The sequence below is a fragment of the Artemia sp. Qi Xiang Cuo genome, chromosome 14 (assembly GCF_049724085.1).
Source record: "Artemia sp. Qi Xiang Cuo chromosome 14, ASM4972408v1, whole genome shotgun sequence".
In the NCBI taxonomy this organism is placed as follows: Eukaryota; Metazoa; Arthropoda; class Branchiopoda; order Anostraca; family Artemiidae; genus Artemia; species Artemia sp. Qi Xiang Cuo.
This window is the reverse complement of record NC_142807.1, coordinates 26,079,227-26,089,889: the sequence shown is the minus strand read 5'-3', so window position 1 is coordinate 26,089,889 and position 10,663 is coordinate 26,079,227. Positions and strand designations below refer to the sequence as shown.

Here is a 10,663-nt window from a genome sequence, read left to right as displayed (position 1 = left end):
TAAACTTTTGAAAGAACCCTAAGCTTTGAACCGTAGAAAAGCAATAGAAAATGAAACAAAAGTCCTATAACATGGACTCGAGCTAGAAAAACTTAGTAGAAACAAAGTACTGCGAGGGAAGTTGCATTCCAAGATGGTAGTATCTTTTGATTTTTCAAGTGTAGAAGATCAGTTTCTTATGGAGTATTATTGTGTATGGACTTTTGCTAGTTTTTTTCAGATTTCTTGAGCAATGCTTTGCCCTTTAATTTTTAGCCTAAATAAATTACGTGGTTATGCTGTAAGGATAACAAATCCAGCCATAGTTACTTTCTAAGACGAAACAAAAGAGGACTAAATGTAGCTTGAACTTGGCTCGTTTTGGCACCATCTAAGGGCTTAAGAAATAAATACAAGAATCGTTTGATTCCAATCTCGTACAGGCCCATGGGCCCCTCACAAAGTCTTCTTCCTCTGGAGAAAAATAGATGTCTATAAAATTTAGGGCTGTTCTACAGCAAGGCCTGCTAGTCAAGCATTAGTTTGTCAGAATGCCATACTTCAGACTCCCCGAATGTATCAACGAAGAAAAAATTTTGAGATGGTAAATCACAGGGTTTTGTGTTATTTGCATTTAGGCTCCAGGCACTTCCTTCTTCACAGACCGTTTTCTCTTGATTTTCGTTCTCCCTTCACATGGAGAATTACCTCTTGGTTCTCTTTTCTCTTCACACAGAGCACTGTCTCTTGAATTGCATTCTCCCAAAAGTTACGCTGTTGAGTTACCCCCATTTGGGGTAATCACAGGGGTTTTAACATTTTACAAATATCTTTACAAATATCTTTCGAGATAAATCAGGTTGCTTTGAATGCCCCTCAGAAGCTCCGATTTATTAAACAGATGCAGGTTTACAAAACTTTTTCACATCAATGAATCAAGTTTCTAAATTATTTTTGAAAATAGCAATGCCCCGTTTCATTTTCATATGCAAAAATCTAAATCCTTTGAATGCAAGTTTACCTTTTTGAGAAAAGAAAATCAGGGGTTTCTCACTCTGTTATCAATATGACTGAAAAGTCGAAACTTGAAGGGGCCGTTCTGTCGATTATGCCAATTATTTTCTCGTTAACAAGCAAAGGGGGCTTTAGTCATTACTACTGCTGCTGACAACTCACCACAGAAACAAGCCGTCTGAGGCCAAAAACAGTCACTTCAGCAATTCTATTCGAATCTTGGTTCAATTTAAATTTATTGCGTACTATTTTCGAAAAAGATGCATGGGGACTTCAATTTAATTATGGCGAGTGGTCATTGGCTTTTTCACCATTAAATTTTGTAAATTAAATACAATTTTTCTTCTTTTTTCAGATGAAAAAAAAATGACTTTCAATATATTCAAGGGCTTGGAAACTACAGGTGTTGTTTCTAGAAAATTTGAAAAGCGCATTATACACATTAATGATTAGGGTTCATGGGTTTTAATTTCCCCTTGAAAGAGGTGCGCCGATCCCGTAGGTACTGAAATACCGGGCCAACGCGTGAAGGGAGCGGACCAAGCCCCGATATCCGCCTCCCCCCGTTTCCAAAAATCAGTTTAATATTCTGGGCCCCATTTAGGGACCGTATCCAGTGTTACCAACACCCAAATCATTGTGCGGATTTTCAACTTATTTATATTTGAGTATTTCTCCCCTTACCTACCAATCGAAAGCATTATAGTACAACTTTTGTTAAAAAATTGTTGCAAAATCTTGGCAAACATATAACTAGTAAGCCAAAATTTTAATTCTTATAGAGAGAAACGGAAAAGATCTAAATTATTCTTTTCTTAACCAATGAAAAAGACGATGTAAAATAAAAACTGTCAGAAATTGTCATTGTCTAAATGACAGAAATTTTTGTTAAATAAATAGCATTATTTAGCAAGTGATATAACTACGGAAAACTTTTCTAATAGTATTTCTTAACTAAGGCACCACGTTATATAGGTACTGTACCGTGTCCTATCTTTCCCTTGTCACGTTTCCCCTATATTTGGGACAATCCTCTTTTATTTGGATTGTCCGCAATCATTGCTTATATTCAACAAATTTTGTAGGATGGTGTTAAACCGTGAAAAACAGCAAATAAAACTAATCACCTGGGTGTTGCAACTCCTTTGTTATATAAAACTTTAAAATCAGCAAGTTTAACGTAGCTTACTAATTACCATATAATGCAAAACAAAATTCAACACCTCCTAGCGCAGATGGTTATGCGTGTGGTGAAATCAATGCCGGAGAAATCGTATGGAGGCTTGAATTTTTTTTTTTTTTTTTTTTTTTTTTTTTTTTTTAAAACAAATATAAAATACTTGAAAAAAAAATTTACTGCTGATATTACAAATCGATGCAATTGTTTTTTGAAAATGTTTTTTCTATGTTAAGATGTTCGTGGCCAACATATAACTTTAAAACAAGTTTAAATATAAAAATTTAAAATTAAAATTAGAAGTTGATATAGAACTTCAGGTTATTTTTGGGGGATTTTAAACTAAGCGAAAGAAACTTCATGCATTCAGTTTTGTCCAAAGGGCGCTTACTAATCGCCCTATAGGGTGATAAGGGTACTACGTTGAGATTGTCAGGACATGTTCAATGGGGAATTGAACTAAATCAAAATATACTATTTTCCCTTTCCCCAAGCCCTTTTTCAATAATAATGTCACAAAAAGACTTTCTTGAATCTGGAAGCGGGAATGCAGAAACAAATCTTGCAAGAAAATACGCCCCCTCCCCCCATTAAAGCTACTGGTATTCTTCACCCATGCTACATGATAATAATACAAATTGTGTTGTGATATTATAAAATTTGCTCCAAAGATGGACACAAAAGCTGAATTTTTAATCACCCAAGCAAAATACACATAAACAATATGGTGAGACTTCATCAGGTAAATGATTACTTGCTTTATTTTTATTAGTATTTATCCTTTTTATTTGTCATTTACTTGATTAATTCTATAATTCCATCTTGTTATTAACAATGTAGCCAGAACACTGTAATGAGGAATAGATGGCCCTCAAGTATAATTCCAGTTTCATAGTAGAATTTGAGTATTAACTTATTAAAGAACCCTAAGCTTTGAACCGTAGAAAAGCAATAGAAAATGAAACAAAGTACTACGAGGGAAGTTGCATTCCCAGATGGTAGTATCTTTTGATTTTTCATGTGTAAAAGATCAATGTCTTATGGAGTAAATATTTTGTATGGACTTAATGGAGTAAATAATGTATGAAATATTGTGTACGCGGCTATACTGTAAGGATAACAAATCCAGTCATAGTTACTTTCTAAGACGAAACAAAAGAGGACTAAATGTAGCTTGAACTTGGCACGCTTTTACACCATCTAAGGGCTTAAGAAATAAATACAAGAATCGTTTGATTCTAATCTCGTACAGGCCCATGTGCCCCTCACAAAGTCTTCTTCCTCTGGAGAAAAATATATTTCTGTAAAATTTAGGACGGTTCTGCAGCAAGGCCTGCTGTGCAAACAAGGGCCAGCCCTGACCACACTGATTCCTTATATCAAAATATCTTACAGAATGCACTTTAATCATCAACTAAATGAATTCATTCTTCATTGAAATATTCTAATATATGGACCAAGGAATCATTAATTAAGCTGTCAGAATGCCGTACTTCAGACTTCCCGAATGTATCAACGAAGAAAAAACTTTGAGATGGTAAATCACAGGGTTTTTGTGTTATTTGCATTTAGGCTCCAGGCACCTCCTTCCTCACAGACCTTTTTCACTTGATTCTCGTTCTCCCTTCACATGGAGAATTGCCTCTTGGTTCTCTTTTCCCTTCACACAGAGCATTGCCTCTTCAATCACGTTCTCCCTCCCTCCAGACAGAATATTGTGTCTAGAAACAAGATAAGCAACCAAAGAGGCTAAATCTTTGATAGTATTAGGCTAGAAACCCATGGAATCCCCAAATGAAAGGATTTGCCCCTATAAGATCTCAAAACTCCTCATTTTAGAGAAACCTCCTTAACTGGAATGGAAATAATGTTCCTAGACGAAGGAGGAATGAGGGCCCTAAGAGAATGGGGAGTCAAGACCACCTAGGACTTGGCTCGTTATTGCACCGAGCCAAGAGTGCCTTCCAGCATCCCTTACCTGGTTAAAATTAGCTTCCCCGGGTGTAATTTGCAAAAGGTAACAACAAATACTTAGCCGGTAACTTGTCAACTGAAAAGCTGTATGCAACTAGGCGAATAGCAACACTAATCATTTCTACTTCACTATAAACATAGCTTATTTATAAACCCCTGAAAAGTGTGCCACATTTCACAATTACTGTCCCTTTTTGCTATCGGCCCATAATTTCACAATTTTTTTTTTTCATTTTTGAATAGATGAGTTTTGTTCATATATGACTTCAATTATCCTGCATTTTCCAGGTTTACTTGTCTGACCACTAATCAAGACCGTTTCCTCAAGTAGTAGTCCTATTGACCTCTCATGTCATTTACGTCTTGTCAAACGCTAAGGGTAAGTATTCGGGCTTGTCAGATAAGTAATCTTGGAATATTAGAACATACTACAGGAGTAGACTAGTCTGCCTTTCGGCATTCAAAAATTTTTTAAGTCTCATCAAGTGCCCCTCCCCATGGTAATCTTTAGTAAAAGGCGAAAGATTAACTCGATATGAGGAGAGGCCAGAGCCAGAGGCCAACACCTCAAAACAAAATGTACCACAAATTGCATGAAAAATGTACAAACGACAAAAAAAAAATGTACCATATCCCAAATTTTCTTCCGCGTGTTACGCTTCCCGTAACACACAGATCGTCGGTGACGTAAAGTACTATCTAGGAAAATTTTGAACAAGACATTTTCATTCACTTTATTTCTCCATTCCTTTGTTTTTCTTTCTCTTGTCATGCAGTACATTATTCCTGACAGTACTTGAAGAAATTGTTCGGAGTAATATATATTACAACATAAACATTTTACTATAGGCCAACAAAAGTCGTGGTTTTTTGGCCATTTATAAGCTTGGCAAACTTTAGCAAACTTTTTCAAACTCAAAACCAGCAGAAATTAACATGAGTAAGGCTCAAAACCCCTATGCCTTCCTAAGGCCAGAACATAACTTGCACTTTACTGAAAAAATATAAATGTTTTTACTTTAATAACTTTAATAAATCAAATATTATTAACATTTCGATTACTAAATTTTAGTATATGTATATTAAACTGACAATACGCATTTATTTTTATTTTTTTCAGTAAAGTGTAAATTATGTTCTGGCCTTGGGAAGGCACAGGGGTTTTGAGCCCTACTTATGTTAATTTCTGCTCGCTTTGAGGGTAACTCACTTATTTATTGTAATTTCTATTCGTTTTGGGTTTCATTTATTTATCGATGCTGATTTGTGGTTGTTTCACGCTTGGTAGATTATTTGATTTTATTTTTGCTCATTTTTGGTTTAATGGAGCTCCTTACTTTTCTTTGAAAACCTATTTTGTGAAAAAAGTTTTTTTAATCAATTAAAACCAACAACGGAATATTCACTATTTAAACAGCCCAAGATCATACGTCATGAACTCTCTTCGCATTGATTGGTGCAAATATCTAAAGAGCTATGTTGTTCATGCACATAACCCATGAACATGCGTTACATGCATGTTCATACAGGTAACGAAATGAATTCGTCAAAAATTTAGTTGTGAAAATAACTTACATGAAGCAACGTTATAATGGATTTTAGTTGTGAAACACTTAACTAAGAGATTAAAAAAGATTAACATGGATAGAAGATTTGCACAAACGGGAAGTGATGGGGTTACTTTTGAGAGAGCCATATTGCGTGAAATGGCAGCAAGAAAAAGAAGGGAAAGTGTATACACTATGACGGAGGTCCAACCAGTGGTAACTAAAGAGTGGGAGCAGTTTTTTAGGGAAAATAAAAGGCCTTTATTAATTGAACTGGAAATGGAAGCGGGAGCCAGACCAGTTGATAGAAGAACACCAGTTGGAAAAACAGACAGAGTCTATGAGACTTGCCCCAAAGCCAATCTCAGTATGCACGAAACCAAGAATTGTAGCTAAGAAGCTACCACTATTTATTAGACCGAAAATAGCTAGGATCAAGGACAGCAAATTATGCAACGTATGTATGCGAAAAAAGACAAGACCAACGAATTTAGCAAAAGTATTTCAAAAGCGGCAATAGCTCTGAGCTGCCTAGCTACAGGGATAGCTCACGGTCTTCAAGAAGTAGGAGAGAAGACAGCTGTGAGAGAGCTAGGATATACAAGGCTCCAAAATCATTCTGGAGGATCTTATAGGTTTTATAAGAATTTTCTCCTTTCGATGCTGACATGCTTATAAAAAACAATTTTCTTTTCAACGAAATTTACAGGATTGCACTTTGGAAAATTTTCGTTTTCTGAATATCAAAACTACTTATTCTTCAAGCTAGTTTTACATTTTTTGTAAGTTAGTTTTTATTTTATGCTTGTTTTTCTTGAAGATGATCTTTTGCATTAAATTTGGATATATATATAGAGAAAAAGAAAATATTCCCAGTTCTATTTTGGCATAGAAAATGAAAATTTTAGCAAAACCAGGCGACATGAGCGAAGATAGTCTTCATCGTCATACCCCTGTTAGCTGAGCAGATAATACTCGCTTCAAAGTCAGTGAGGGGGACTTGGGAGCTAGCTAAAACTACCAAAAAATGAAGGCTTCTGCCCCTTCCGCAACCTTTGGTCTTTATGCTAAAATCTTAATGTTTTCTAAAAGTGCATCCATTAAAATTCAACGGTCCTTTTGATTGATCAATCTCTCTTAGAGAATGGTGACAAAAAGTAAAACTTAAAAAGGAGGAGTGAGTGAGGGAGCAGTCACCCTCATATGCAGAATAATTTCTGTTCATTTTAATTTTTGTATTGCTCCTTGCCCTTAAATCGAATTTTTTTTATTTCTGACCCTCAATAAAATCATACTAAGAAATCCCTTTTCATTCCTCTGGAAACTTTTTCGCCACCAAATATACCCCCCTCCCAAAAACATGTATATTTCCCAATAACAAATTCTATAGCCTGTATGAACTATGGGCAAATTACATAACTTACAGCCTCAGGCTTTCCTCAGGGACTATTGGGGTCAATACCATCTCCAAAGGCATAGTTAAAGGACCTCTCAACTATATTGACGCAAAAAGTTATCTCAACATTTTGATTGGACGCCTTCCGGGAAAAGAGGGTTCTGTGAGGGGGACTACTTGCCTTTCAATTTTCAATCTTTTTGGTCACTTAAAAAGGGTACTAAAGCTTTTCAATTCCGTTTTTTGGGGGTAATTTTTTTATAATTAATTCGAATCGATAGAAAACTGCCTATTTAACATATTTTTCTAAAAACCATCAATTTTCAAGTAAATGGAATAATGAAAAGGATAAATGCTAATTAAAAGAAAGTAAGCAATCATTTACCTGATAAGTCTCACTGTTTTGTTGCTGTTTATTTTGCTTGGTGGATTAAAAATTCAGCTTTTTTCTCCTTATTTGTAGCAAATTTAATAATGTTAATAAAGTAATGAGTGGTAGTTTTACTCTAGGAAGATTATTTGACTTAATTTCCACGTATTTTCGGCTTAATATAGCTCTTTACTTTTCTTTGAAAAACTTGTCGTTGTTATCTTTTGCAGATTGCATCCGGGGAAGCTAATTGTAAGCGGGTAAGGAATGCTCGAAGGCACTCTTAGCTCGGAGCAATAACGAGCCAAGTCCTAGGTGCTCTTGAGTCCCCAGTAAAACTTGTATTATTACGAAATACCATGTATGAATACCAGTAGCTTCAATTGGGGGGGGGGGGTATTGCTCTACAATATTTTTTACTGCATTCCTAGTCTTAGATTAAAGAAAATCTTTTCGTGGTATTGTTATTATTATTATTTGAAAAGGGGCTTGTTTTTTTTGTTTTTTTTTTCATATTTTTGTTAAAGAAATTGAAAAAAACGAATTTTTACTCCTTGGATTATGAAGAATACTCCTTTTACCCCCTCCATCTCCAGGAACGTTTCCAGAATTTTGTTTTGGAGGGGGAGACAAAAAAGTTAATAAAAACATCAAAAATCTGTTTAAATGCATTGCATTACGTTGTAACGTATCAGACAAAAATATCGGGGGGAGGTGGCACAGGATATGGCCTAGCCCCTTTATTTTCCATAGATTTTTGCTATTGATCAATACTAATGGTTTCAACTGGTGGAGTGGGCATTTTCTCTGCAAGATTTGTTTGCTTTGCAAGCCCTATATTATATATATATATATATATATATATATATATATATATATATATATATATATATATATATATATATATATATATATATATATATATATATATATATATATATATATATATATATATATATATATATATATATATATATATATATATATATATATATATATATATATATATATATTATATATATATATATATATATATATATATATATATATATATATATATATATATATATATATATATATATATATATATATATATATATATATATATATATATATATATATATATATATGAAGAAATATATGCATGAATAGTTCGTGGTATTTTCAAGAATTGAATAGTTTGCATGAATAGTAAAATTGAAAAGCCAACAAATTTAACCCCCCTGGATTCTGAAAAGTGTTTTTTATTTATTTATTTCCTTCCCCTCTTTGGGAGAAGAGCAGCTAAAAAGAACATGGGAGGGAGCTGGTTACCGTTTGACCACTTTTCATTCCTCTTTTATTATTTCCCGTAATGTCTAGATAAAATAAAATTTATTTTTTTGCCTATTAGTTGTTTTCAAGTCGTTTCAAAAAATTTTCAAGCCTGTCTACGGTAACGGTTCTAATACAAAAAAGTACACCAGAGTACATAGTAACTAGTTCGGAAACTAGGTACTCTGGTTATGAGTAGTTCCGTTTCCAAATTAGGTACTAGGTACTCTGGTGTACTTTTTTAGTATTAGAACCGTTAGCGTAGACAGGCTTGAACTCAAATCCTTTATATCTTTGGGATTGTCTCGTTACCATTGTACTACACCAACTGTTGTACAAAAAGATATTTTCAAACACGTCAAGATTTTAATATTTAAATATATATTTTATTATATATATTTTTAAAATATATATTCATTCATTGCGACCTCAGATGTTGATCAATCGATAAATATTTTCTAGAAAACAAAAATTGATTTTGGTATTGGAACAGTCATTTTGTGTATATGTGTATATACTGTACTATAATATTATGTGCTATAGTACTATTGTGTAATATATATTATTAAATAAAAAACACCCGAATGTTAAAAAAATAATGCCTATTACGTAAACACCTGCATCTTCAAGAAGTTTTTAAAAAATGTCAGGATCGGGATTCGAAGGGGGTACTGAGGGTTAAACCCATCTTGGCCCCACCATTCTCATAATTATGACTTCACTTATATGCTTTTTTTTTCTAAAATTAAAGCTCTAAACGAAGGTAATTTCGAAGACGACAATTTCCATGACGTTATATAAGAGTTAAAATAGGAATCAATTCTTATATAACACTGTGAAAAGATAATCAGAAATATACTGGATATGTTGATCACTGTATTGTGATTGAAAAACCCGTTTGGGGTAAAAACAATTACAAAAGATATTCAGGAAAGGATTGTCAGGCCCACAATCGACCTTCCTATACATCTCCCCCAGGCGTCTTCAGGTACCCATTTCTTGGAACTAAGTCGACTGTAGCTGAGCTGACAGGGTCACGCCACTGATCCCCTTTTAGCCAAATATCAAGCTATACCAAGATTTTAACTCCCATCAAGTGTGGCGAACTAACCAATCAACCAACACTGCTCTATTTAAGATACGTGCCAAGTTATACAAGATGACAAAAGACTCCTAACAGCTAAAGATAAAGGCAAAGTACAAGAAACAGCAAAAATCACTTTGAATTACAAACGAAAATGTAACTTGAAACTAAAGAATAACACAATAGTTATGCTATTAGATAATTTAGATAATAATTTGAGAAAATAAAAAAGGAATATGGAACGTGTTATCTTAGAATCCGTAAAGGAAAAATCGGAATGAGGAATTGAATTTATGTCAGACTTTTTTAGTTCAACTGAAATTGCTGATTTAAGACCCTACGACTTTAAACAAAAGATTAATGTAAAGAACAAACTCACATGCCCAGTTTAAAGGACAGCTAAATCTACCTGCTTTTATAAATAACAAAAAACAATATTAAAAATCAATTTATGACGAAAAAACTGCATTTCATATAAAATATGATAAATGTCGTCATAGTCGTAAGCTACAATCATAAATGAAGTAGAAAGAAAAACCTACGTTATGATTTTGGTCATAATGGTATCAGAGCCTTCGATACATAATAACGTCATACCATAAATATATACATAGGTGTTAAATGGAAAATGATAGAAAAAAAGAACAAATAAACAGAAAAAAGTAAGGAAAAATTTAGACCGTAAGTGAGGTGTGTATAACCGCTACTATAAGATATAAGTTACTTTGTTATAGAATAATTCAATTGAAATAATGTAGTACAAAAACAAACTCAGTTCAAATCTCTAAAACTATAATATAAAATGCAA

General features: G+C 33.5%; 2 pseudogenes; both read right to left on the bottom strand.

The window, feature by feature from the left end:
* Positions 1-1,473: 1,473 nt before the first annotated feature.
* Positions 1,474-1,614, bottom strand: LOC148944310 (U2 spliceosomal RNA; annotated as a pseudogene).
* Positions 1,615-4,582: 2,968 nt separating this feature from the next.
* LOC148944309 (U5 spliceosomal RNA) lies at positions 4,583-4,699 on the bottom strand (annotated as a pseudogene).
* Between the last annotated feature and the right edge of the window lie 5,964 nt (positions 4,700-10,663).